General features: G+C 39.7%; 1 protein-coding gene and 1 pseudogene across 2 annotated transcripts in view; one reads left to right on the plus strand and one right to left on the minus strand.

Annotated features, from left to right (window-relative positions):
* LOC121156477 overlaps nucleotides 1–16085 on the plus strand; it is a 58325-nt pseudogene extending 42240 nt beyond the window's left edge.
* MPPED2 (metallophosphoesterase domain containing 2) overlaps nucleotides 1–26289 on the minus strand; it is a 183071-nt gene that overhangs the window by 52738 nt on the left and 104044 nt on the right. The gene's annotated exons all lie outside the window — the stretch shown is intronic.

A 26289-nucleotide genomic window follows, 5' to 3' on the forward strand; every position in this document is an offset into this window, starting at 1 on the left:
TTTTTTCTTTGGAAATCCAGAAAAGATCATGTATAGTGTGATAACTGCTTTGCCCTCAGGTGGCAATTGTTTCCAGAAAACCAAACCTACACTGTTTTTTTTTGGTGGGGGGGACGAGGGAGAGGAGTTCTCTTTTTTCCAGGAATGAACGAACATGGCTTGAACATATAGAGGCAAGTAGCAGCTAGGAGGCTTTTCCTAGGAATCTGCTGACAGCTGTGCAAGTCTGTAGACCACATGGACACTTGTTCAGGAAGCAGACAACACGGCAGCTTGGCTGTTACAAAGGGACACAGAGCATTATGTACTTGGAACACATAGGACCAGGTGTGCCCTAAAATAAAGCAGTGACCAGCAAATGGGAGTTTTTCACTCTGTTTACAACATTTTCTATTTAAACCCAGGGGATTCTAATTCTCCATGAGTGCTGGCTTTTCTTTTCTGTTATGCCACAGTTTTTGCTTTTTCCCTTCCTGTCCTATTTTGATGGATCTCCACTTATCTTGGCAACAATATAAATAAGAAATCTGATGCCCACCCCGACAGCCTGATTCCCAAGGGGAGAAAAACCTTCACTGACACGACTCAGGAGTTCACAAGTCTTACACTGTCCAGAGTCTGAGGGTGGGAACTGTGCCTGCTGAAGAGAAGATGACAGTTCTGGTGAAACTATGAAACAGGGTAGCAATTGTGGGGAACAGTGCAGTAATTCCTCAGAGGCTGGTGTTGTGAGGTAGTGGATTAAGCCGCGGCTTGTGACCCTGACATTTCATATCAGAGTGTCAGAGTGTCTGAATCCTGGCAGAGGATGGCTTCATTGCTTAGGTCCCTGCTATCCACATGGAGGACCTGGATGGGAACCGCTGACTCCCAGCTTGCACATGGTCCAGACTTGGCTGTTGCAGCCATTTGAGGAGTAAACCATTGGATGGAAGAGATCTCGATCTCTCCCCACAGACTGACTTTCAAGAATCAGTAAGTGAGTCTTATAAGCATTATGCAATGCAACTGTCATCTAGCCTAGTAATTCCACCTTGGAGTATTTACCCAAAATAAGTTAAAGTCAGGACTTGGAAACATGCTTGTACAACTGGGTTCATAGCAGCATTGTTCACAATAGTCAATAAGTGGAAGCAGCCTGACAGATGAATGGGATTAAACAAAATGCAGCACACACATAGTAATGAGTATTATTCAGTTTCCAAAAGGAAGGAAATTCTGACCCATATTATGCCATGGATCAACCTTGAAGACATCAGCTAAAAGAAATAAACCGGATAAAAAATGGCAAAGATTGTATAGTTACATTTATACACAGTCCCTAGAGTAGTCAATATCAGAAATTCAAAAAGGAGGAGGGTAGTTTCCAGGATTAAATGGGAGTTACTGCTTAACTGGCATGGAATTTCAGCCATAGAAGATGAAAAGGTTCTGGATATGAATGGTGGTGATGGCTACACAATAAGGTAGAGGAACTTAGTGGCACTAAACTGTCCTCTTAAAAATGGTTAAGATGGCCACAGGGAAAATCACAGGATGTGTACTCTGACCTTGGAATATCGGTACTGGGCCTTCTCTGTTGCTGATGCCTATGCAGTGGACAGCATGTCCAATGCGCATGGGGATATGATGTCGAGCTCATCTAGGGCAGCAGGAGACATCAACTGCCTCATCAGAAGATGGACTACAAAACAGGTTGGACAGTTCTTTAGGCTAAGTTAGCAGTATGTTCCTGGGTCTCTGTGGATGCACTAATGTGGACTTTTTTGACCAGTAGCCATGGAAAGATCTCAACTCTGGAACAACGAAACCAATAACTTCTTAGAACTATCAAAACCACTCAAATAGCACCCTAGGATACTCTTCCCCACATCAGTGTCTTTAGTCATTTTTAAAGGACCCTCCCCCAGGCGTTGGCTTGGTTTGGAAGCAATTAGCAACGGCCTTCTTCCCCCAGCTCCCCTGTAGACATAAGAGAAAAAATTGCTGAAACATGTGTCCCACCTTCTTCCATACCTGAACCTGCCCACCCTAATCAGTGCCCCCATGGACATGCATCCTTCTAAACCATGTAAACAACAGTAAAACTAAAATAAAATGATGGTAAATTTTATGTTATAAATTTTCACCATGAAAAAACCTAATATGAGGATAATATATTGTACCAGAGATGTCACTGGATAGATGGCTGAGAACTTCATTTGTGTTTCAGCAAAGAGATCCCTGCCAGAGTGGAAAATATGTACAAGCTTCTGCCATTCACACTGCGATGCTAGAAGCAGGAAAAGAAGCCCAAGAGATAGCAGAGCTGTTAGAAGCTAAAGATGGACATGAGCCTGACTCCAGAGTCCAAAGTGCAGCACCCCAAGACAGACTTATGATTAAAAGTTCCTTAAAAAGCAGCGGAAGCTGACCACAGTGACTACATCTTTATGAAGAGTAATGTTCTTTGGCCCCTACATATTAAAGCAAAAGCATCCTGACACTTTCATCTCTAGGATATTCTCTTCGGTCTTATTTCAGATTCTGGAGGGAAGGGGCATATATTTCCTATCATGAATGGAAACTTAGCTGTGTTTCAGGACGTTGTCCTGTACCAACATTCAGGCAGAGACACTGTACTGCAGAAATTCATTTGATCAGCTGAAAAACTGTAAGCCAGTACATTTTTATTCCCATTTAAGTGTTGTCAGACTCATAATTCTGGGAAGTAGACCTGCAGGGAGAGCTGGAAACATTCTCTAAGTACCAGTGCGACAATCTTCATGAAAGAACTTGACTAAGCTTTGCCCAGGTTGTGCGCACTCTTTGCGAAAATGAAAATGAAAGTTCAAATTGAGAATCTACTTTCTAAGACAACGCTGTCCACATTCTCAAGGAATAATCAAAAATAGAAACAGCCCTTAATAACAGACTGAAAATAACAAAAAACAAGCCAAGTGGAAACTAGAAGCACCCTCTCTGCCCCAAACTCATTCTCTGACATACCTGCAAAGAGAGCCAATACCACCCAAAGCTCTATAGATTCAGCATAGGAATAAGGGGCAAAACTTCAGTTTATGTTCTATAAAAAATCACCACATAATTTGGAAATAATATGAAGAAAGCAACAGATTTTTAAAAAAGATTTATATACTTTTATTGGAATGTCAGATACACAGAGAGGAGAAGAGACAAAGAGGAAGATCCTCCATCTGCTGATTTACTCCCCAAGTGACTGCAATGGACAGAACTGAGACGAATCAAAGTCAAGAGTCCAGAGCCTCTTCCGGATCTCCCACGTCGGTGCAGGTTCCCAGGCTTTGAGCCAGCCTTGACTGCTCTCCCAGGGCGCAAGCAGGACCAGGAGGGGAAGCAGGACCGCTGGGCTGCTAACAGAAGCCCATATGGTTTTAGGTATTATTAACAGTACATGCAAGGCGAAGACTTTAGCCACTAAGCTACCATGCTGGGCCCAAAGCAACAGATTTTAAAAATATTATCAGAAATACCCCAAAAGGAAGGGGACAACTAGTCTCTTTTAAGTCTTTTAAGTATTACTTAAACAATGACTTCCTTCATGTACAACAAAGAATCTTGTTTCTATTTCTGGCCGGTGATCTTTTCCTCGATGGGATCTCCAAGTGAAGTTTATGAACATCCAAATACCAAAAACATATCCGACAATGCACCATTCCCATCCCCTCTAGATTCCGTAAAGCTCAGTAAATGAAACGTCTCTGTAGTGTTCTTAATTGTCGGAAACTGAAGTAAATAGATGTATTTATTACCCATATGGCAAAAAGTATGCAAAAGGGCACAATGCCTATCATCTGGTATTTATTTAATGGATGGAAAGTTTAATGAAAAGATTAAAAAGGCACATACAAAGAGATTTTAAATATGGGGGAAAGAATTTTAATTGTTGGAATAAAAAAAGAACTTTCCTAAAGAACTCATTTAAAACATTAAAAAACAGAACAGAACTGTCAGCAACAGTGATCCTGAAATTGAGCAGCACACATGTGTCAAACAGTGAATGTATAAAGGGAGACAAGAGGTTAGGTGCCCTATCCCCTTTTTAGGTACAGATTTATGTCACTGTCCTCTCTGCAGGGCAAATCTGAAATATTAATTGCAATAGAATGTTGCAAGACACTGAAGAAAATAGAGACTAAGTGATCATAATTACGTAAAAGAAACACACCTAAGAGAGGAGCTGTACACTTCCTGCCGCCTGTGAACAACTCACTGCAGACCCATGTTCACTGTTTCCCTACACTGAGTGCTCCATTTGTTGCCTCTGAAGCCCTGGCTTCCACCTGGGGAACCGTGTCAGTCTACTGAACATCAGATGCAGCAAGGCAAAGACCGTGGTCTACAGTCCACGGCCATGAGCACAATCTATCCCTTGGGTAAATGACTCAGTTGGGCAGGCAGGCATAGGCTTAGGATTTGACTAGGGCTTTTTTTCCTTATGGGATTCTTCTTGAAAAAAAGCCAAATGAGAGTCCTCTTGAACTCATGTAAGTATGATGGCTGAGAACAGAGCCAACCTGTAAGAACTGGAACACAAGAACCAAAAGGCAGGAGCTGTTTTCCATGCTTGTGTGTAAGGCCGCATGGGAATCTCCATGTAAGCCATTTCTACATTTGGAATCCTTCAATTTCTCAAGCAAGTTTGAGTCAAATTTTATGTCATTTGCAACAGACAAATTTTAACTGGTAGAAGAACATATGTAAACTATGTATTTATAATATTTTATATAATAATGTAATAAAATATACATTTTCACCCTATTCAATGAGTTTTTAAAAATGTAGGTCATGTTGAAATCTGTTCATCATCATCACAGCCTCTTAAGAATAGACATCCAAAAAGATCATATGATATCCGTGATATAGTGAGCAATAAATGACAATTGAATTAACTATACAGATATACACTGAGCTGCCTCAATAGCTACATAAACACTTTTTATAAATAGGTGATAAGATTAATGCCAGCCAATCTCTTTGAGTTGATCTCTCATCAGAACCAGGGTTTCACCAGACTTCTGCTTTTCATGAACTGATAGAATGTCACGGAATGTTTTAGGTATTAATAACTTGCTAATCTGAATTTTAAAAGGAAAGGACGTCAGAACACAAATGTGTACATACAATACCCACAAACATATTCCACATCTACCACATCTGAGTATCATCTCCGACATTCCAGTTTTTTAAATCAAAGCCCAAAATATAATGTGGATCTAATTTCAGAGTAAAGATTAGTGCTTCTCAAGAAGGAGAAGTTTGATACACAAGGAATACAATGAAAATACAGAGCATGGGATACACATTTTCCTTTTTTTCTCACTTCATTGGAGTAATAACAGAAAATTCAGATTTCTCACTAATGTATTCTAGCTATTTCCCAATCACTTGGATAAACATTTAGCCTTTCCTGCATCTGTTTTTCATCATTGGGCATAAATTTGATGAGCCTTTTTGCTTATCAGAAGCCTGTCAACAAACTCAAGGAAAAATCTAGGGCTATGAAATACTATAACATGTTGTGGTTCATCTCTAATCAGCCTACTTTTATAATTCATAATTTAATAAAATCACTATTTGTAATGTATTTTTTGTTTAGTTTCTATTGTGGTAGTACAAGCATTTAGATGAGTGACATATCAGGGTTGACCAACTGATACTCACCTTCCCGAGTCACAGTGACTGGTAATCACTGGCCCTGGGGTTCAGGCCAGCTCAGATAAGAGCTCAGTAAACAGTCCATTCCTTGCCTGCTACTTACTAGTGCCATGGCTTCAACAAAGACTTCCTCAATCTGTTTTGTGCTGTCTGCAAAATGAGACTGTGTATAGTTTCTGTTAAGGTTGTAAAGATGGAATTAAATGTTCAGCATAGTACTCTCAATGAGGCAAGATTTCACACAGGAAAAACAATGTTATGCAAATTTAAATGATCTCAAAATGTTTACTCGGAACTTCACAAGAAGTTCATGTACTTGCTTGACCTATCCTGTGTCTACTCCTTGTGAGAACCTAAGTTCCCTGAGAGCTCAGACTTTGATTTTAAGTGGAGCAAAAGAAAATGTTCTATAAATATTTCTTCGATTACAAAAATGGAAGACATTAACATTTATTCACAACTTTCAATTTAGGAATGACATTCTTTGGAACATAATAGATTTATTCATCATTACCCCTGAGTTAAAATTCAGTGAAGAGAATAAAATAAAAATGGCCAGGTAATTCACCAAAGGGCTAATATTAATACAAAGAATTTCCAAAATTGTTAGGATAGGAACTTGGATTTACCGTCAGAAGAACAGCATTCCCTACTATGGGACTGGAGAGACACAGGGAGATGGCACAGCTGTTGATGTCCAGGATAAGCTGGACAGCCAAAATCACAGTTTCTGACCAGCAGAAGCTATACGCCTAGAGGAAGAGGCTATACAGGAAAAGCTGGACTCCAAAGCAGGTGCTGGAAATCAACTGGCAAAAGAACCTGGGAACCCTGTTGGCATAGGTCAGTTTGGTACAGGACTCATCTCAATGTGAAGGCCACAGGATCAGTGCAGCTTCTGAGTCCTACAACATTCATAACAAGAGACAACCACAGGAATGAATCTGAGCTGAAGAAAAGAAACTGAGCCTGCTCTCCGTTCTCATTTCCCACTTAAAATGCTTTTGCAAATTCTATGGAAACAATTTTTTTTTTTTAGCCTCATATATCTATTGCATTTTGGGTTCAAATGCAATTGACAGAGATGATTATTCTGGGTTAAATCACCATGACATTTTGATTGTTTAATTCGTGCACATGGTATCTGCTAAGAATGGGGGAAACCCTGTGTAACACTAAAACTTTGTGAACATGGCTCTGAGCCTGTGAACAGATTGTGTGTGTAATACTGCAATGCGCACTTTATACTATATGCAATATTTCAAAGATTTGTTACACATAGTAGGGTGGCTAATAGAAACCCTAATTTGCATTTGATTTCCCTGTGTTTTCTCTCCTTCCTTCTAAGAAGGCTTTGTATGTCTTTGCCTGAGGGATATTTGTATCTGAGAGTTGAAGAGGAAGTTGCCAGGACCTCCCTCCTAATCTCAGCTTTGTTTCCATTGAACACCTGAATGAAATCAGTAAGGGAAAGGAGTGTGAGGAGAGCCCTGGGTGACTGGGGCGAGAGTGAAAGGACTGTAGGAAAGTTCAAGGGGTAGACTCCATACGAGTGAAAAAGCAGAGTTTGAACTGGAGAGGACTCTGCTGAAATTAATGGGAGGGTTAGGGTGGGGTGGGGCATGTGGGTAGAGTGACAACTTCTCAGGATGATTAGCTAGCTGAGTAATTTCCCTCAAGAAGCCAAATCCCAGCCTTAGGGATCCACAAGCTCACATGACAGGGAAAACAGAAGCATCACCTGATTTCAAGAATCCGTGCAATGCCAACACAGCATCCACCAGCAGTGGACAGCATGGATGAAAGTCCTGAGGTCCCCACTAAATGCCCTGTGCCCCCAAGGCCCTGAATCAGCAGCCAGGGTAGGAGCAGCCTCTACCACCAGTGTGATTTATTCTTTCCTATGTTGAAGAGCAAGGGCTCAGATCTGGCCTGACTTCAACCCTTACAAACAAGCAAACAAATACTCTCAGGCACAGTCTCTTGCATCTGTATAGCTTAGTGAAATAACATTCACACCTGGTACACACATTTAAATGTTTAAAAACTCATGTTACTAGTGCAGAGTTATTGCTCACGCCTTGGGCTTTCATCGACAGATGCAGCTGCGGGATCCCTAATTCTCAGACTCATAGATGCTCTGCAAACTCAAGGCCAGGGAGCATAGATGTTCTTTAGAGATCATTTGGACTGGACCAATGCCTACATTTTACAGAGCTCCCTAGAGGCCTCCAATTCAAGTAAAAATGCCATGTATCACAAGAGTGGGTCCCAAGCTGCAGTCCTCCTGTACAAGATGCATGATTCATTTGCCACATCTGTGTACCATCTGTACTAATATTTACTAAACATTTCTCGACACACAGACTTACTTGCATTACTTAAATGTATCCTCATCCTAAACAATAATTTTCATGAAGTCACAAGTGTGGGGTGCAACATCCACACATGTGCACACACAAAAACACTTCAATATGCATAGGTTAAATACAGAATCACGTACATTTGTGAACTGCTGAAGAGGACATGCTTCACCATGCGGCATAACACACATGACTTGGGAATTCTGTACTACAGATATTTGTCTACAAGCTACCCTTATTTGTGGATGTTCTCATTGCATTTTCCTTCACCACTGATCTCAGCTTCCAAACTGAAAATGTTCTGACAATGATTTGGATATAAAATCATATTAAGAGAAAAAGAGAGGTAGGATGAGAAGAGGTGGGTAAGAAGTTGAATTGGTAAAATAAGAAGAGAGAAAAAAAAAAAAGAGGAAAGAAAGAAAGCAAAGTTTTTCCAGGCAGTATATCGAAACAAAAATGTGAATGGCATGGCCATGTCTCTATTTATGCAAATCCATTTAAGCACTGCAATCACAGCAGGAAGCATGTTTATCAAAAACAGAGTTACCTCATGAAGAGGCAGTCTTATCCTGAACAATTACCCAATACAGACCACAAACTTAAAGCTGAAGTAGGAAGCATTTATGCTCTATTTCTCCAGATTCTTCCAGGGCACCCTGTAGCTCATTCTTCACTTGATTTTGGCCTTTTCTCCACATTGACAACAGCCAACTGCACTGAGTCAGCCCTTCCTCACCTTCCCACTTACCTTCCTTATCAGTTCAGGAAGAAATTTCTGCAAAAACTCTTCCCCTAGCCACTGATATCTCTGGGAAGAAAATCCATTAAGATATTTTTGATCCTTACTCATGCTATTTTGAATGTCTGGTGCACAGGAAGGAACCGATAAAAATAGAATTACAATGCCCTTACCACCAAAGTAGCAAAGGAGCTGATTAAGATTGATGTCTGAATAAATATACAAAAGCAGGCTCCACATTTTAATAGCCTTTGATGGGAGCAGAAAAGAAGCAGAGTGTTCACTAACTCTGTGTGTGAATTTCTATTCCCTTACCACGCACTTTTTCTTTAAAATAGGGTTCCTCTTGTGTTTAATATCAAAAGTAGTACAGAATGATAATGTCAACAACATTAGATAATGGTTAATGTTCTTTGAAACACTAGCTAGATGAGAGGCATAGTTCTAGAAAGTTTACACGTATTCACTCCATTACTCAGAGCCAACAAACCGATAAAGATGTCTTTGTTATAGCTGAAGAAATTGTGAATGAAGATGCAGCAATCACATGATGAGAGATCTATGTTTAATTTCGCCTTTCCAATAAACATCATGTAGGAGTGACACTTCACGTATCTTGACTGTGGTCTCTTCCTGTGTAGTTAGGGATACTAACAAGTTAACAGGTTGCTATGAGAATTAAATAGAGGGATATGCTATGCACAGTCTTTCAGGGACTGTACATGTTATTCAACTTTGCTTTAAAGATACAGCTGACACCAGATGTACGAAGAAGACATTTACTTAGTTACTTGGTTTTGGAGATTCAAAAAATTTGGTGTCTGTATTGGTCAGCTCTGATAAGTGCTATAGAGTGAAGTCATTTCAAAACAGGAGTGAAGTCGGCAGGAGGGGCTAGGTTTGTTCTTTCTACACTAAGAGAAACTACATTCTGTAGATTTTTGGTTGATTCTGATTCATTTTTGTTTCAAATTAATGGCTCGTTACCAGGAGATCAGAATCCCTTCATTAATGTAAACCAGAACTATCATAAGCTTCCCTTGTCCTCAGCCCATTAGCCTTAAATCTTTATTTCCATCCACTCAACATGTTTTGAGTATTTTTTTTCTCCTGTTCATCTTCCCTAAAAACATATTTAGGTTTTCAATGTCTTGTTTTTGAGCAATTACAGTATTACTGATGATTGCTCTTGCTATCATCCCCTTCTCTTCTCATTTCATTATAATTCACACTGTTGCTTGAGTTCTAAAAGATAGTTACAGCCAAGCAATTCTCCACTTAAAATCTTTCCATGGATCATCACAACCTCAGGATAAAAATCCAACCTCTGTCAGCTGGCACATCAGTCTGATCACAACCTTTTTATTCTACTACGCCTTACATTCTGTTACAATGAAATTACTTGCACGTTCTGAAATCTTATTTGGGCTTCTCTGCACAATATGTGCTGATCTTTTGGCTGGAAATACTCTTCTCCAGATTCTTTATCTTCTTGAAGTCTCTCCTTACTGCCAAAACTGAATCCCGTGCACATCATGTCTGCCTTTCAGAGGGAACTTGAAAAAATTACACTTGTGATAATCTGTTAAATGATCTACTTTACTCACACTTTATTAGGAGACAAATGAGGCCTTCTAAGTTTAATAGTTTGCTTTGCTTTTTTTTCTTTTTTTGATCCAAGCACCCAACACTGTGCCTAAAACTACACTAAACAGGTACTCAGTAAATGTTAGCTAAATTAATAAGCAAGTGAAACCCAAGGCAGCCTAAGGTTCTAACATTAAGGCAGAGCTTTAGAAAGATCACCACAGAGTAGATATCTTCCATAACTTGCTTCCTGTTTGTCTTGGACTTAGAAGTCAAGGCTCTCTTTGGGCTGAGGGCGGTGGCCTGATGGCTTAAGTCCTTGACTTGAATGAACCAGGATCCCTTATGGGCACTGGTTCATGTCCCAGCTGTTTCACTTGTCATCCAGCTCCGTGCTTGTGGTGTGGGAAAGCAGTACAGTACTGCCCAAAGGCTTGGGAGCCTGAACCAGTGTGGGAGACCCAGAAGAAGCTCCTGGTTCCTGGCTTTAGTCCAGCTCTAATCCCAAGGGCCACTTGGGAAGTGAACCAGCAGACGGAAGATCTTTCTGTCTGTCCTTCTTTCTGTAAAGCTTTCTAATAAAAATAAGTTTAAAAAAATTAATTTAAGGCTCTCTGAAGGGCAAACATCAATTTCAGAAGTGTATCTCAAATTTCATGTAATAAAATGACATGAAAAAAATATTTGCCACCAAGGTGGATAAGGTGGAAGTGCAATATTTGCAATGTTACATTTATGTAGCCTGCATTTGGATACTTCTGCATAAAGGATTTAGCCTCTCAAATTAAGCATGAAAATCAAGAGAAGCATGGACTACAGGTGTAGTTTACAATACTATAACCCAAAGGAACTTTAACCTAAAGCTCATGGGGTGGTCTTACACTTTTACTTTAAGTCCTTATCCCTCCAAGAATATTCCAAGATCCAAGTGTCCATCAATGAATGAATGGATGAACAAGGAATGGAACATCGTTCACTCTTAAAAAGGAAGGAAATTCTAATGCGTGCTGCCACATGGATGGAGCTTGAGGATATGGAGCTGACTGCCATTATCAAGGAAGGCCAGATACTCTGAATTTCCAATTATTCTGCTACTTAGAGTATCCAAATTTACAAAAACAGAAAATAAAACAGCAGTTTCCAGAGATTGCTATGAGAAGAAAATGTGAGCAAGATAGTGTTTAATGGGTACAGAGTTTATGTTGAGGAAGAAGAGAGTTCTGAAGCTAGATCATGGTGACTGTGCACAGTAGTTTGATTATTCTTAGTGCTCACTGAATGTTTTAAATGATTATAAATGGAAAATGTTCTGTTACATATGTTTCACCACCATAGCACATGAATAGAATCAGAAAGGCAAAATTGTACCTCTGAACCAAGGATAAATCTGTTCTTTGAAAATCGTATTTTAACTAAAAGTTTGAGTATCACATTTTTTCACATTAACACTCACCTTTTAAAATCTGAATTATGGTAAAAGGCTGTTAAAACTCACTTTTCCAAATATTTCTCTTTAACTACTACATGGAATTTCAGCATCAGGATATAGTGCAATGTTTAAAGTACCCTCATACTTCTGAATATTCAAATCAAGTCTCCTTTCTTCCCTTCCTTCTTTCTTTCCTTCTTCCTTTCATTTTTTATTCATCCCTCTCTTTAGTTATTTCTCTGTGATGAACCTTCTTAAATATAAATTTGCATTTCTATTTTATGTATTGTTATGAAACCTTTTATGAAGCTTGTTTCTGCAATCATATTTGTAGCCCACAAGCTATTTAAAATTTTAGAGTTTTGTGTTTCTAACGATGAACATGAACTTCTCCTCCTGCCAAAACATCTCCCCGGCTGCAAGAATACCTCTTTCTACTGCAGGCCGCAATTGGATATTCCCAAGGAAAAACCTCAATGACAAGGCAGATGGACAACCTATTTTTTCAGTAGCCACTGCTGCTGAGATGGGCAGCTTCTCCAACCTTACCAAGGATCTGATTTTCTAGTATCCATGCATGCATGGACATGGATATTTATTTGTCTTGACTAAATACCCAAGAGCAAAATCATTATGCTATATAGCAGGTGTAGGTTAACTTTTTAAGAAAATGCCAAAAAGGGCATATATTTTAAAGATTTATTTATTTTTATTGGAAAGTCAGATGTACAGAGACAAGGAGAGAAAGAGAGGAAGATCTTTCATCTGATGGTTCACCCCCCCCCCAAGTGAGCGCAACAGCTGGAGCTGAGCAAATCCAAAGCCAGGAGCCAGGAGCTCTTCCGGGTCTCCCATGTGGTTGCCGGGTCCCAAGGATTTGGGCCATCCTCAACTGCTGTCCCAGGCCACAAGCAGGAAGCTGGATGGGAAGCGGATCCGCTGGGATTAGAACCAGTACCCATATGGGATCCCAGTGCGTGCAAGGTGAGGACTTTAACCACTATACTATCGCACCGTGCCCTATCCCCATTTTTTGTTATATTTGCATCTGACTAATTTATGGACTTTTCTTGCCAATGCAATTAATGTCTAAAACATCTCTATTTCAACTTTATATTGCTTGTATATAAATACATACAGCTTTGTATATTAAGCCCCTATTTTACAATCTAACCTTTTCTCATTTATTACTTCCAAATGTTTTGAGAAGTCCTTGGAATTTCCTACATTAGTGACAATTCATTTGACAAATAGACAATCTTACTTTTTTGCCTACAACTGTGAATTCCTTTGTTTCTTTTGTGTGTGTTATTACATTGTTTAGGACCTTCATTACAAAGATAAATAGAATATGGGTTCAGGAATTTTACCTTGCTCCTGAGCTTAGTGTGGAAGCGTTCAATATTACTGTTAGCTATGGCATTTGTGGCCTTTTACCAGATTGATGAAGTCCTTTCTACTCCTACTTGCTGAGAGTTATCATAAATGGAGCATTTAATTGTTCCTAGCACTGATCCTGTGTCTGTTGAAACGATCATATAGTTTCTTTATTCTTTAATGGAGGGAATTAGGCTGGCTTTTTTTATAGTACATCTTGTACCCTTATAAAATGCCAAAATTGGTTATTACTCGTCAATATTTTAGGTGTGTACTATCTTTGTTAGATTTTGGTATTGATGCTGTTATGTTGGCCAGAAAATATTATGTTAAGAAATATTCTTTCTTTGTAATTCATAAACATGTTCATGTAGAACTTGGCTATTTTTTAAAAATATCTCATGAAATTAAAATCCATATTAAAACATTTTTTTCACTATTTGTCATTCCAAAATGATGGCTTAAAACAAAATACTAACTGGACATGGCACTGTGGTGTAAGTGGTTAAGCTTCAGCCTGTTGCACTGGCATCCTACATGGACCCTAGCTGGTGTCCCAGCTGCTCCACTTCCCGTTCAACTCTCTGTTTACGGTCTGGGAAGATAGCAGAAGTTGGTCATGTTCCTAAGTTCCTGCATCCACGTGGGAGTCCTGAAGGAAGCTCCTAGCTTTAGAACAGCTCAGTCCCAGCTACTGCAGCCATTTGGACAGTGAACTAAGGTACAGATCTTTCTCTGCTTCTCTCTGTAAATCGGCCTTTCAAATAAAAAATAAACAGTATTTAAAAATTAACTGAAACCAATGTTTTTCTGTGGAGAAAGGTTTTTTGGAAGTGGATCCAATTTCATCGTTTTACATATGGTAACGTATGACTCATTTCAGAACTACATTTAACCTGTAAGTATTTGGGGTTTTTATATAAAGCTCATGGTTACTGAATCTGACAAATTTCACTGCATTCGAGAAATACAGTCTATATGATTTAAATTACTGATATTGTTTTGTGGTTTATCATATGGTCTACCTTGGTTAAAGTGCCATGTGTGCCACAAAAGTCATATTTTGCAGTTGTTGAATGAAATGTAAAACAAATATTTTCCTTAATTTTTATCAACCTATTTATTGTTTTACATTTAATGTACATCTTTCTATTCAGAATACTCATTTTGTAAATACCATGCTGTTTTTTCTCTTCTAATTGAGTCATCTCTGTCTTTCGAACTCATTTAATATATTATTGTGAGTAGATGCAGGTCTACTACTTCTATGTTGACAAGTTCTTCTCTATTTCAGTTCTTTAAGGAAACCATTCTACTGCCTTCTCACAGCTACTATCTATTATGTTCAACTTAACAGCTTTAACTCTTTTCTCATTTTCTTTAGTCTTTATAGTTCAGCGATGATGCCTCTATGCATATTTTCCCTGCTGGGGATCTGAAGAACTTTTTTAAAAAAGATTTATTTTATTTTATTTTTCATTAAAAAGAAAGATTTATAGAGATAAATAGATAGAGAGATCTTCTGTCTGCTGGTTCACTCCCCAAGTGGCTTCAAGGGCCAGTGCTGAGCTGATACAAAGCTGAGTGCCAGGAGCCAGGAGCGTCAGGGTCCCCCACACGGGTACAGGGTCCCAAGGCTTTGGGCCATCCTTGACTGCTTTCCCAGGCCACAAGCAGGGAGCTGGATAGGGAGTGAAGCAGCCAGGATATGAACTGGTGCCCATATGGGAATCTGATGGATATAAGGTAAAGATTTAGCTGTTTAGCTGTGAGGCTACAGTGCAGGCCCCCAATAAACTTTTCAATCTATACATTTATGTCTTCTCCAAATTTGGTGACTTTAGAAACCTATTTCTGTCATTTTTTGTTTTATTTTTCGTATCTCTCTATTTGGTCTTTTGATATTGTCACATAGGTCTGTTTGTTTCCCAGTCATTCCTCATTTTCAGAGCTGGTGTCACGGTGCATGTTAGGTTATTACTTGCAATATTGGCATCCCACAATGGAGCATTGGATTGACTATCCATTGTTCTCCCAAATCCAGCTCCCTGAGAATGCACCCAGGAAAGCAGAAGACCACATGCTTAAGCTGCAGCCACTCATGTGAGAGAACTGGATGCAGTCTCTGTTTCCTGCCTTCAGGTTAGCCCAGCTTTGACTATTATAGCCATTGCAGGGCAATACACTAGACAGACGTGCAACTCCCACTGTGGATGAGATGGAGCTGGGCAGTGTGAGAATTCAACATATTTTTCAAAGCTAGTAAAACTTATACGTTTTCAATTCTGAAATCATCCATTTAATATTTTCAGATGACAATCGACTTGAGATAACTGATACCATGGAAAGTTATGTAACAGAAAAGGGAAAATTATTACCTTATGTTTATGCATTCTCTTCTCTATTAGCCACTTTGCTATTCAATCATCCAATGAGTGATACATCTAGGTATCCCATTCTGAATTCCAAAACTATCACATGGTTCTCTGCTTTCTATTTTGTTTCTGAGATTTCTCAACTGTTTCATCATTCTAAACATGTCTTCTTCACTTAGTGTAATGATAATAGCTGTTTCAGGAGTCCTGTCTGATTATTCTAACACCTGACTCTTTCCGATTGCCTCTGCTGGATCTGTGTCAGTGGTGAGGAATCTGTAGCACGCACCCCTCAACTGCAAATCTTTACTCAATGGAGTAACAGGAAAGCCAGTAAAGGTAAAACTGAAGTGGATCATGGAGTAAAAGGGTTAGCTGTTATCTGTGGACAGCGACATGAACATGAAGCTTGCAAATACAGAATACATAGATGGGGCATTGTCTGGAATCTGGGTGAACTGTTAATAAGGTGTAATAATGTCCTTTACTTCAGAGGTGTTGCAGAAGAGGAAGTAGATGGGGAAACGAGAGAGTAGCATCTTTGGTGGTTTTTGAAATATATAATTTTCTAGATAATAATTTTCAAAAAAGATTGCCACTGCTGACTGTCTTTTCTGTTGACAATGGGTAACATTATTCTGGCTCTTTTATGTAGAGAAGGAAAGAGAGAGAGAGAGATCTTCCATCCATGGGTTCACCCCCAAATGGCAGAAATGACCAGAGCTGAGCTGACCTCATCTGAAGTCATGAGCCAAAAGCTTTATGGGCCTGGTGGGTGCAGGAACCGAAGTTGTGGGCCAACCTTTATTTTTTGGCAAGGTGATAAGCAGGAAGCTGGAATGGAGGTGGAGCATCTAGGACTCAAACTGCACATATATTGGATGCCGGCACATACAAATATGCAGGTGGAAGATTAGCCAGTCATGCCAGCACACTGACCATTATGACTCTTCTCATGCCAGATAACAGCAGATATTTTAAATGTTAAATTGTGGGGATTTTAGATTACATTGTTTGGAAGGGCATTTCTAAACTCTGTCATGCCCGTGGCAGGCAGCAGCCAAGATCTCAGTTCATATTGTTTACAATCTGCCCACACAGCATGTCGGAAGGGGCAGAGATTCTCTAGCATTTATGCATTGTACTTGATGTTCTCCTGTTTGAGCCCCCTCTTTCTGATGGCAACGGTGGGCAGGCTTGGGAAGGATTCCCATTCACTCTCTAATAATGTGGTTATTCTGAGCTTCTTCAAAGGTGTTTCCCTGCCAAAAAGAATACAAGTTCTGTGTTGGAATTTTAATCACCCATTTCACAACCCCACTGGACTGTGGCTACCCTCAGAACAAAACCACAGAAAAAAAGAAAACTCCTCTATCATCTTCTCTGAGTTTCAATTCACCCCCTCCCCCAACTGTGCCTGTTTTGCACACTCTTCACAGCCATTAGGTAGGTTTTTTTTTTCCCCAAAGTTTGTAGCTGGTTGCTAATATCATAGCAATTTATTCCTCCATAACAGAAACTCACAGTATCACTTTTAATAAAGTAACAATAGCAGTTCATTGTCTACATGTGCGTGTTTGTGTGCTGCAGAAGCATCTCAATAAACAAAGGAAACACAAAGACAAAATTCAAAATAATGTGTACCTGTACAAGGAAGGCAAGGAAATAAGAGGGCAAAACACTTTATTGTCAGTGTGCTTGATCTCAAGCTGTGTGTTAGTTAATCTAGGAAGCTCACTATGTTATTCATAAAAGAATAAATAACATGATAACATTAAGGGTGAGCATATGAGGCATAGGCAAATGATGACAATGTCTCGTGCACTGAGAACTCTGACTAATTTAATTGTTTCCAACGAAAAACAAATGTTCACAAAGTGCTTATCTCATTCTAGACCCTTGAAAAGTCTCAAAAAGCAATGAAGTTTTGAATGGCTGTAGTCACGGGGTCTATGACATTGCTCAGGATTTACGAGATTCATTTATAGGTAAAATTTATGAACCATTCAAATTTAGGCATGTCTCAGGCACACGGTAAATAATGAAGAACCCCCTGCTAATCATGTCGTCATTCTGAACGAGAGGACGAAACCATGCCTGTGTGTATTCTTTCTTTGTTCGCAACATGAACAGGCTGCTTTTGATGGAGGAAAGAAAACCTCCTGAAGGCTTAGAGGCAAGTGCTAACAGTAAGAGATTGCACAGAAGAACATAGAAACATTCTCTAAAACCGTCAGCTTGCATGCCTGAAAACTATCCACATGTCAAGGACCGTGGGACACCGTCCCTGAAGGGCCTGGACGAGAAGCCTCCCTGGACTTACTATCTGAAACTCAGTTGAATGTAACACCAGGGAATACGCCGAGGGAGAGACCACACTGGCCGAGGGGGTGGAAAAAGTGATGTCATCAGAGAGCTCTTTCCCATCTCTAATTTTATGACTCTCTGCAAAAAGGACACAGAATACAAATCACTTCAAAATAAGATCCCTGGAAACCTGACCTGGAAGGCTGGATCTGGGAGAAAGAAGCTTATCAGGATCCATTTTTCTGGTTGCTGATTTTGTGTGACAAACTGCCTCCTCTTGTCTACTGCTTCATAGCAAAAGATGATGAAAGTTTTAAATGAAAGCAGGATGATCTCTCTGGGAACTGGGAACAGTACAAGGGGAAATTCACAAAATGTCACTGAAAAATAATAATAATTCTGTCCCTACAATCCAAAGTTTGCAACATCATGGCCTTCCTTTCCTTTGTCAGAGTATTTGGAAAATTCCAGCAAACAGAAAGGCCTCTTGCTGCTGCTTGCTCCACAATTTAATTGTAAGGACATTTCTGTCCCAAAGGCACAGCTCCAAAGAAGAAACTTCATTGGATTTAATTTTCCATTCTTACTTAATATCATTTGATGGGATGCATATACTTTTCCCCAGTCAAGAGAGGTATAGACCCATTTTATCAGTGGCTGTCTGCTGGTTTCACAAAAACCATCCCCAAAAACAAATTTTAAAAGCCATGCCTTATACATACATTTTATACGTATCCAGAAGTTTCTTAATTGCCCTAAAACTCAATTCTCTAATCAACTGAACATCCCCACGGGTGTGAGTAAATAGGACTTCTTTGGGGGGAAGGTAATCCCAATTATGTGGCAAGCTGCAGGGACACCCAAGTTTATGTCAGTAGGAGATTCTGATAAGATACGCACCCAAGGAATCGTGTCTGGACTGTTTCAACTGGGAGGGTGTTGGTGTAATGTTGTTATTTAGCTGTGATCTGCAGGCCAGCAAAGGTCGGGCTGGACAAAGCAGTGCCTAATGAAGCTGCTAGTGTCTGGGGTGAAAGAGCCACAAAGCCTTTCAAATTAGCAGCTGAATCCTGACACTCATTAGTGATTATATATGCAAGAGCTGCATCTTAAGCCTCTGCCAGTAAAACAGGGTGCATACACACAAAGGAAAGAAAGTATGTACAAACATAAAGAACCAGAGTCTTTTTAGCACTTTTCCTTTCACATTTTGACATTTCTTTCCTTTTTCTTCCTTCCTTTTTTTTTTTTTTAATATTAATGACAGGACTGCAGTGTGCTTACCTTCCAATTTAGTCCTAAAATAATTACCTCTGTGACTAAAATGAGACCTTCATTTTTGTATTTAATCAAGGCAGGTTTAGTCAGAAAATGCCTCTGCTAAGTTCAGCACAAGACATAATACACTCTTGTTAACTAACAAAACCAATAAATCAAGCTGAAGCACTTATTAAACTATCATGTAGAACTAAATTTATCACTGATGACAAATTTAATTTGAACCTCTGTGAATTTACTCCTCGCATATATGTCGACAAATTTTCACATGCTGGGGTGGGGTGATAGTTATTTCACAAGCAATGCATGCTAAACTTACTAGAAATTTTTATAGATTTAAAAGGCAACTTCAGTAGAATTATGTATCTCCTAGAATACTGAAGCCATTGGGAAAAATTATGTATTAAAAACTCTCTTCCAGCAATGCTGTCCTCTGCACATTTGCATTGGGAGATTTTTTTTAAAGATGGTGATAATGAGCATTTTATGAAGCAATTTATAATCACTCAGTTAACCCACACTTTATCTCCACAGGTAGGTCAGTTCCTGTCCCTTGGTGATGAAGATAAGGAAATTGAGATACAGAGTTTTCCCTATATGACAGGTAGAATAATTTTAATCTTTAGCAAGGTCATTTCACACAAGGGAAAGTGGAAAGAAAAAAAGCTAAAAAAAATTGTACTAGGTCTCAAGATTGTGCTAGGTCTTTTTATAATTACCTAATACTGTAGCTAAAAGGATGATATTCCCACTTTAAGTATCAAAAGAGAATTACATCTCAAATTCATGTAAAATTATTAACAGACAACCTTTACCTGACACCATACTTCCAGATTGTAACAGGAATGATGCCTTATTTTCTGTTCCACTCAACTGTACTATGAAGTTTATTGTATAACACAACCAGGTTACAAAGTTCTGTTTTCTATAAACCTTTCTTCCCCCTTCAACACAGCTCCACAATTCAAAAGTAGCATTTCCTCCCCCTCCTTGTCTTTTCAAACAATATTTTCTTCCTTGACAATGCAGTCAGCATATAAAAATCAAATTTCATTGACTGGTAGTGTTTAAGGCCAACCAAGCAGCCTAAACTAGAGCCTGACAAGTAGATTGCATTAAGCTTTTACACAAAAGCATCCAAGTTACTCCGTTTTGCAGACTGATTAATAGAAACAAGCTCCAAGGACTAATCACAAGTCGAGCCCTGTTTTTCAGATTAACAGAACAAAGACACACAAGGGAAGGGGAGTTTACTGCACTGGAATACAAATAAGCAAAGGTAGGCAGGCGCTAGGCTTCCCTTGACCAAAGGAGCACCCTGTGAAACGTCAGACACAATAACCCCCATCCCAGAGTGGCAAGTTCAGGACTGAATCAAACTTTAGGCCCAAGAAGTCTGCATCAGCCAGTTCAGCAGCAAACGAACCTCTAGGCTCTTCTTTCTTTGTCAATTCTGATTTATAAGAGCAAGCAAAAGTTTTCAGCAGAATGACACACAGATCTGGGGATTTGGGGGAATCCTTCCATTGCAAGGATGGTCAGGCAAACCACAGCGCTTGTTGATGAGTATATATTTCTACCACCCCATCTTTTGGAATGATCTGCTCACAGATTATGTGTGAAGTGTGTGTACATGATATGGACCCTATCATCAACAAAATATATGCTGACAGGATGGAGTTAGGAGAGTTTAATTCAATATTACCCCTAGGTACATAGTTTGCAGCCAGATGTTATTATCTTTTTTTTTTCTGAGAATAAAATGAAACTTATTCACAGCAAGAAAATTACAAGAAATGTAAAATGAGAGGAGGAAATAAAATAGAACTTCCAGGAAGAGAAAATAACTAATAAGAGTTTTTACAGTTTAAGAGAAATAACCTTAAGAACCGCGACTCTGACTTCTTGCATGATTTCTATCCTTGATAATTTTTTGCATTAACTATTTTCTCTTGATTCTTTTCTTTTTTGTTTGTACAGACTCAAAAAAACCCACAAAAGCTTTCTAGATCTCATTCAGCACAAGAATATTTAATTCAATATATTCAAATGAGACAAAGAGAATGGATTTTTCTCTGTCATATTTACATACTGCTTTATCAATAATCAAATGATTCCGTTCTTTGCAAGACTCTTCTTGAAAACTCATAACTGTCAACAGTCACAGTCTCAGAAGCAACATTATAGCCCATCAAACCTGCTCTTTCATGGATAGTCAAACTTCAAAACTGCCTAAGAAGTGATCCCTCTCTCTCTCTCAGATCTTTCAGAACAAAGTTCTACCTCTATAGAATTACAGTCAATTACCTTAAAAAATCCTTCCCCTGCATAATATCAGATTTTCTCATTAGTATTGACATCACACAGCATCTACATTGTGAATGTAGGAAGGCACACAGGACTCTGATAATGTCCTTGCTTTTCATGTCTGCCTGTGGACCTGCTGTTGAAGCCAACACAGGCACAGAAGCCTGCTGTTGGAGCCAACAACCACACACAAGTTGCCCCTGATAAGAGCTATTTAAAAGCACAAATGTCATCTCCAGTATAACACACACACACACACACACACACACACACACACACACACACACACACACACACACACACACACAGAGTTTCCCATTTTGTCTGCTCATTTTGGTGACCCGAAAGGTAAGTACTTCTTTCACAGTGCTGAGGCTTTAAGAGGAATGCTGAAGTTAGCTGAGGAAAGGAGCAAGTCTTTGCTGTTTCATCTTAAAAAGCGCCAAGCATTAAGGAACTGTAACAGAGCCAGCATCAGCATAGCTTAAAATTTTCATTCCCAGTTGCTGCTTCTGTTTTAATCTTGTTGAATTATATAAATTTACAAGGATATAAACTCACTTGTTATATAAAAGCAAAATCTACAAATGAATCCCATGAGTCTTTTAAAAAACTAGTTTTACACAATTTTTCTTAAATCATAAAACCAAAGGAAGAGTTGAGGTGATAAATAGCATTCAGGAGCATCTTTATAAGAAAATTTTGCCATTATCAAGTTATTATTCCCTCTTTTTTTAAGGCAAAAGGCAGAGAGATAGAGTTCCCATCAGCTAAAATATGTTAAAGACTTGCAATAGCTGGATCTGGGTCAGGTTGAAGCCGGGAACCAGGCACACAACCCAGGTTGCCAATGTCAGTGAAAGGAACCCAATTACTTGAGCCATCTTTATTGCCAACTAACTCAGGTACTCAGACCTTACGGTCTTACTTAATTGGGGTCCTAACCACTGCTAGCCCAAACAGCTCCTCCATGAGCATGGTTTTGAAAGGTTCATTAATTTATTTGAAAATCAGAGTGACCGTGACAGAAAGAAGATCTTTGATCCACTAGTTCACTCCCCAAATACTGTGACACCCAAGGCTTAGCCAGGCTGAAGCTAGGAGCACTACACCCAGATCTTCTTTTTTTTTAAATTTTGTATGATGTTCACATAATTGACAAGGATATATGCCCAAGTGAATCACTAACCAGGGTGGGAAGGGTTGAGGATTAGGGGAAAGTGGATGAGACAATTGTTTTGAAGTTTCTTTTCTTTTCATTTTTTTTTTCTTCCTGCATCTGGATGAAGGGAGGAGAGAAAGGGAGAAACCACACAACATCTCAACCGGCTCAGCACTCAGGGGTGGGGGACAGCCACCCAGCGTCATTCCAAGGGTCCCCAACGTCGAGCACGCTCTGAAGGTTCTGCTCAAGTGGTTTCAACAGTTCTGAAATGCTGCTGCTTTCATTCCTTCAAGGATCAGGGAATTCTTCCAAGGTCCACTGGTTGACATAGTTCATCTTAGAGTTTCCATTCACCCAAATATTTGGTGGCAATGCTTGGCTGGGTGAGTTGTCCAATATGTTCTAACCTCTATCCCCTGCTATGGTACTAGATGTCCTCTGAATGGACTTCCATATTCCACATGAGCGTTTGGGCACGTTGTCCACTTCTCTGTCTTAGCCACTGAGGAGGTCTTCAGTTCTGACACACACCACAGATCCTGCGATTCTCCCTGTGGTTGGAGTGCTGAGCCCAGGGGTTCAGTTGGCCAGGGATTCCCAAAGAAACCTTGTGCTTGAGATGACTCCAGAATTGTCTCTGTGTGTTCTAACCAGTATAAAGTCTGGCTTAGTTCATCACCTACATTAGCCTACACACACTGGTGGTTGCAATTGCCCACTCAGTTCTGTCTCTAGTCCCATTTCTTACACAAACCAATGAATGCTGCAGTCCAGTCTAACCCTGTCCAACACACACTCACTCATCATGTACACCTTTGGGAATTTAACCCATTTGGAGCTACCCCCAACAACCTTCACCAGGCCTGCCTCTGGCCATGGTTCCTGGACATGACAGTATGTCTAACAGCCTGGTTTGATCTGTCCTGCACCCCACTTGTGTTTTGCACACACCAGTGGATCCTGCAGCCTAGCTCAGCCCAGGCAACCCAACTATCCAACTCACACTTATGCTGGTGGGTGCTAACATCTGTCTAGCAGGTCCACACGCAGCCCTGGTTCTCATGCCTACTGGTGGGAGCTGCAGCCCGTCAGAGAGATGCCAATGGTTTCCCTATTAGACCTACTCCCAGCCCTGGATCTTGTACTTTGCAGGAGGTTCTGCAGTCTAGCTTGACAGGACTTGCCCCTATTCCCAGCACTTGCCAGCTGATGCTGTCACAAATCCCGACCAGTCTGCACTTACTCTGGCTCATGCCTGCACCAGTAGGTATGATAGCTTAGCCCAGCCTGGCTTTCTTCCTAATTCAGCTCACATGCAGGCCAATGTGTGTTGTAGCTCAGCCTAGCCTGGTGTGTCCCCTTCCCAGGACTCATGCTCACCATTAGGAGCAGTGGTCCAGCAGGGGAGTCCTTGTTGACCCCTACCAGACTCGTTCCTCCCCATCTTCTTCCCAGATCTTACATGTGCTTGTGTGTGCCCAACCCGGCCTATCCTGCACTCTGTCCTGGTTCTCAGATCTGTCAGTGGGTGTTATCAATTGGCCTAGCCTGGCTCAACCCCAGATCTGACCTACAGGTATGTTAGCAGGTACTGTAACCTGGCCTGGTCTGGGCTGCTGGACTGCTCCCTGCCTTGATTCTTGCACTCACTGGCAGGGATGGTTTCCTGTTTTCAAGCTCTTCTATCAGGTCACCTCAGAGTGGCAGAGCTTATGCACACCAGTAGGTGCTTGGCCCAAACGGACTTGGTCAGCCACCTGCCCTGGAAGGAATAGTCCATCCAAATCTTTTATGTTAGTTGCAGGGACCCAAGTATTTAGGTCAGCATCTGGTTTCTTCCCAGTCAGTTATAAGAAATGGGGTCTAAAATTGAGTACTTGGAAATTGTGTCAGTGTGATTATATGGAAAGGGGTATTTTAAACAGCAGCTTAACAGACTGTACCCCATTGCTCAACAATTTTGTGATGAGGTTCTATTCTAACGTATTCTATTTTATTCTGAAAATATCTAAGTGAGAAGACTTTTTCTATTGATTACTGATTAAAAATAAAAATAAAAACCCATTTATGAATAGTGGTTTAGGAAGTGGACTTTTAAATCATTAAGACATCTTCAATAATCCTCTTTAGAGTATCATGTTGTTCTAAGCTACTTCTCACGTGTCAAAGAATATCAGTACAGTGTATTATATTCACGTTTAGTGTATCCCAGAATTTCAATACACACAATAAGTTGAAATATAGTGAGTAGAACAGTCATCACTGTTTCTTAAGCCAGGCAGCCATCAGAGTCATTTACTTGAATATAAAATGATTCTGTATACACTATATAAAAGAAGTACATAATCAATTTCAGCAAACAAATGGAAGATCAGCGTTAGCCACGCCCCACTCTTCCTTTGCAAGCATTACATTGATTTTACTCACCCTTCAGTATTGATTTAGAGTAGACCTACATGAAAGCTTGGCACAACTTTTTATTTAAACTGATACATGTTATAAACCCACCATTCTAGACCCAGGGCTTAAAATACCTAAATTCATCCACACATATCACCAGCCCCTTCACATCCTGTCGTAGGAAATTTTATCTTAGAAGAATCTTATTTAGGCTCAATCCTAAGCACTTCCGCTAACTTGTCCTTTTATACCAGGTGCTTCTCTTCTCATTGCCATTTCATCTCATTGCTTACTGCAAATCTCATATGTGGATATTATTAGTCATGGTAACTGTATTTACAATTTAACCAAGGTGCTATTTTCTAATACTTGAGCAAAACAGTCTTCTTATATTCTCTCCTGAATTAAAACAGATTTACAGTTCACCTTTTTCTGCTCCTTGCAGAATCTATACACATTCTGCTAACCCAGAGGCTTTCAAATTTGCCACACACTTCGTCTAGGAGCGGCCCCCATGGAACATTCCACATTCAATTTATAGTCACTATTCAACATCACCTTTATTTTTCCTGGGTGAAAACACACTGCCAAGCGTTATTCATACATAGAAAATGATAGTGCATGTAAGTGACCTTAAAAATGCCCCATATGTCTTCATTTAACAGTTTAACAGACATCTATTCACTCTTCCATGCCTTCGGATCAAATGTGGCAAATATATAAATTTTTTTCCCCACATGATTTCTACTTAACCAGGTCATAACCCACTCACCATACAAAGAAACTGCAAAATATTCGCATTTAAAATTTTCTCACCCATCTTCATACCTACACACATGAAAGTAGACATTTTCTTAAACTAAGTCTCCAATTCACATTGTTTCTGTGAATTTTTATCTCTTATCTCCTATCCTGGTATATCACCAAAGAACCAAAACTTAATCAAGCAAACAAATAATTAGCAATGGCCACCACAAAATTAATAACTGTTGCATTTCAGGGAGGATAACAACATTTATTGGGCATTTGCTAAGCACCAGGAACCTAACATACATGATTTTTTCAATCATGTGTAAAATCTATGACAAGTCATAAAAAAACAAAAGCTTGGCCAACATATCTGGGATTGACTTGCAGTTCTAATGAGTGCTATTGGATAAGTTATTTAACTTCTCTAATCTTTAATGTCCTCATCTCAGAAGCAGAGGCAGAATTATTTCATTTGTTGCTTACTGTGAGACTTAAAAGCAATAGTATGATAACTGTATGTGGACAATACTTGG

This window comes from Ochotona curzoniae, unplaced genomic scaffold (assembly GCF_017591425.1).
Source record: "Ochotona curzoniae isolate NIBS_2020 unplaced genomic scaffold, NIBS_Ocur_1.0 contig_3432, whole genome shotgun sequence".
In the NCBI taxonomy this organism is placed as follows: Eukaryota; Metazoa; Chordata; class Mammalia; order Lagomorpha; family Ochotonidae; genus Ochotona; species Ochotona curzoniae.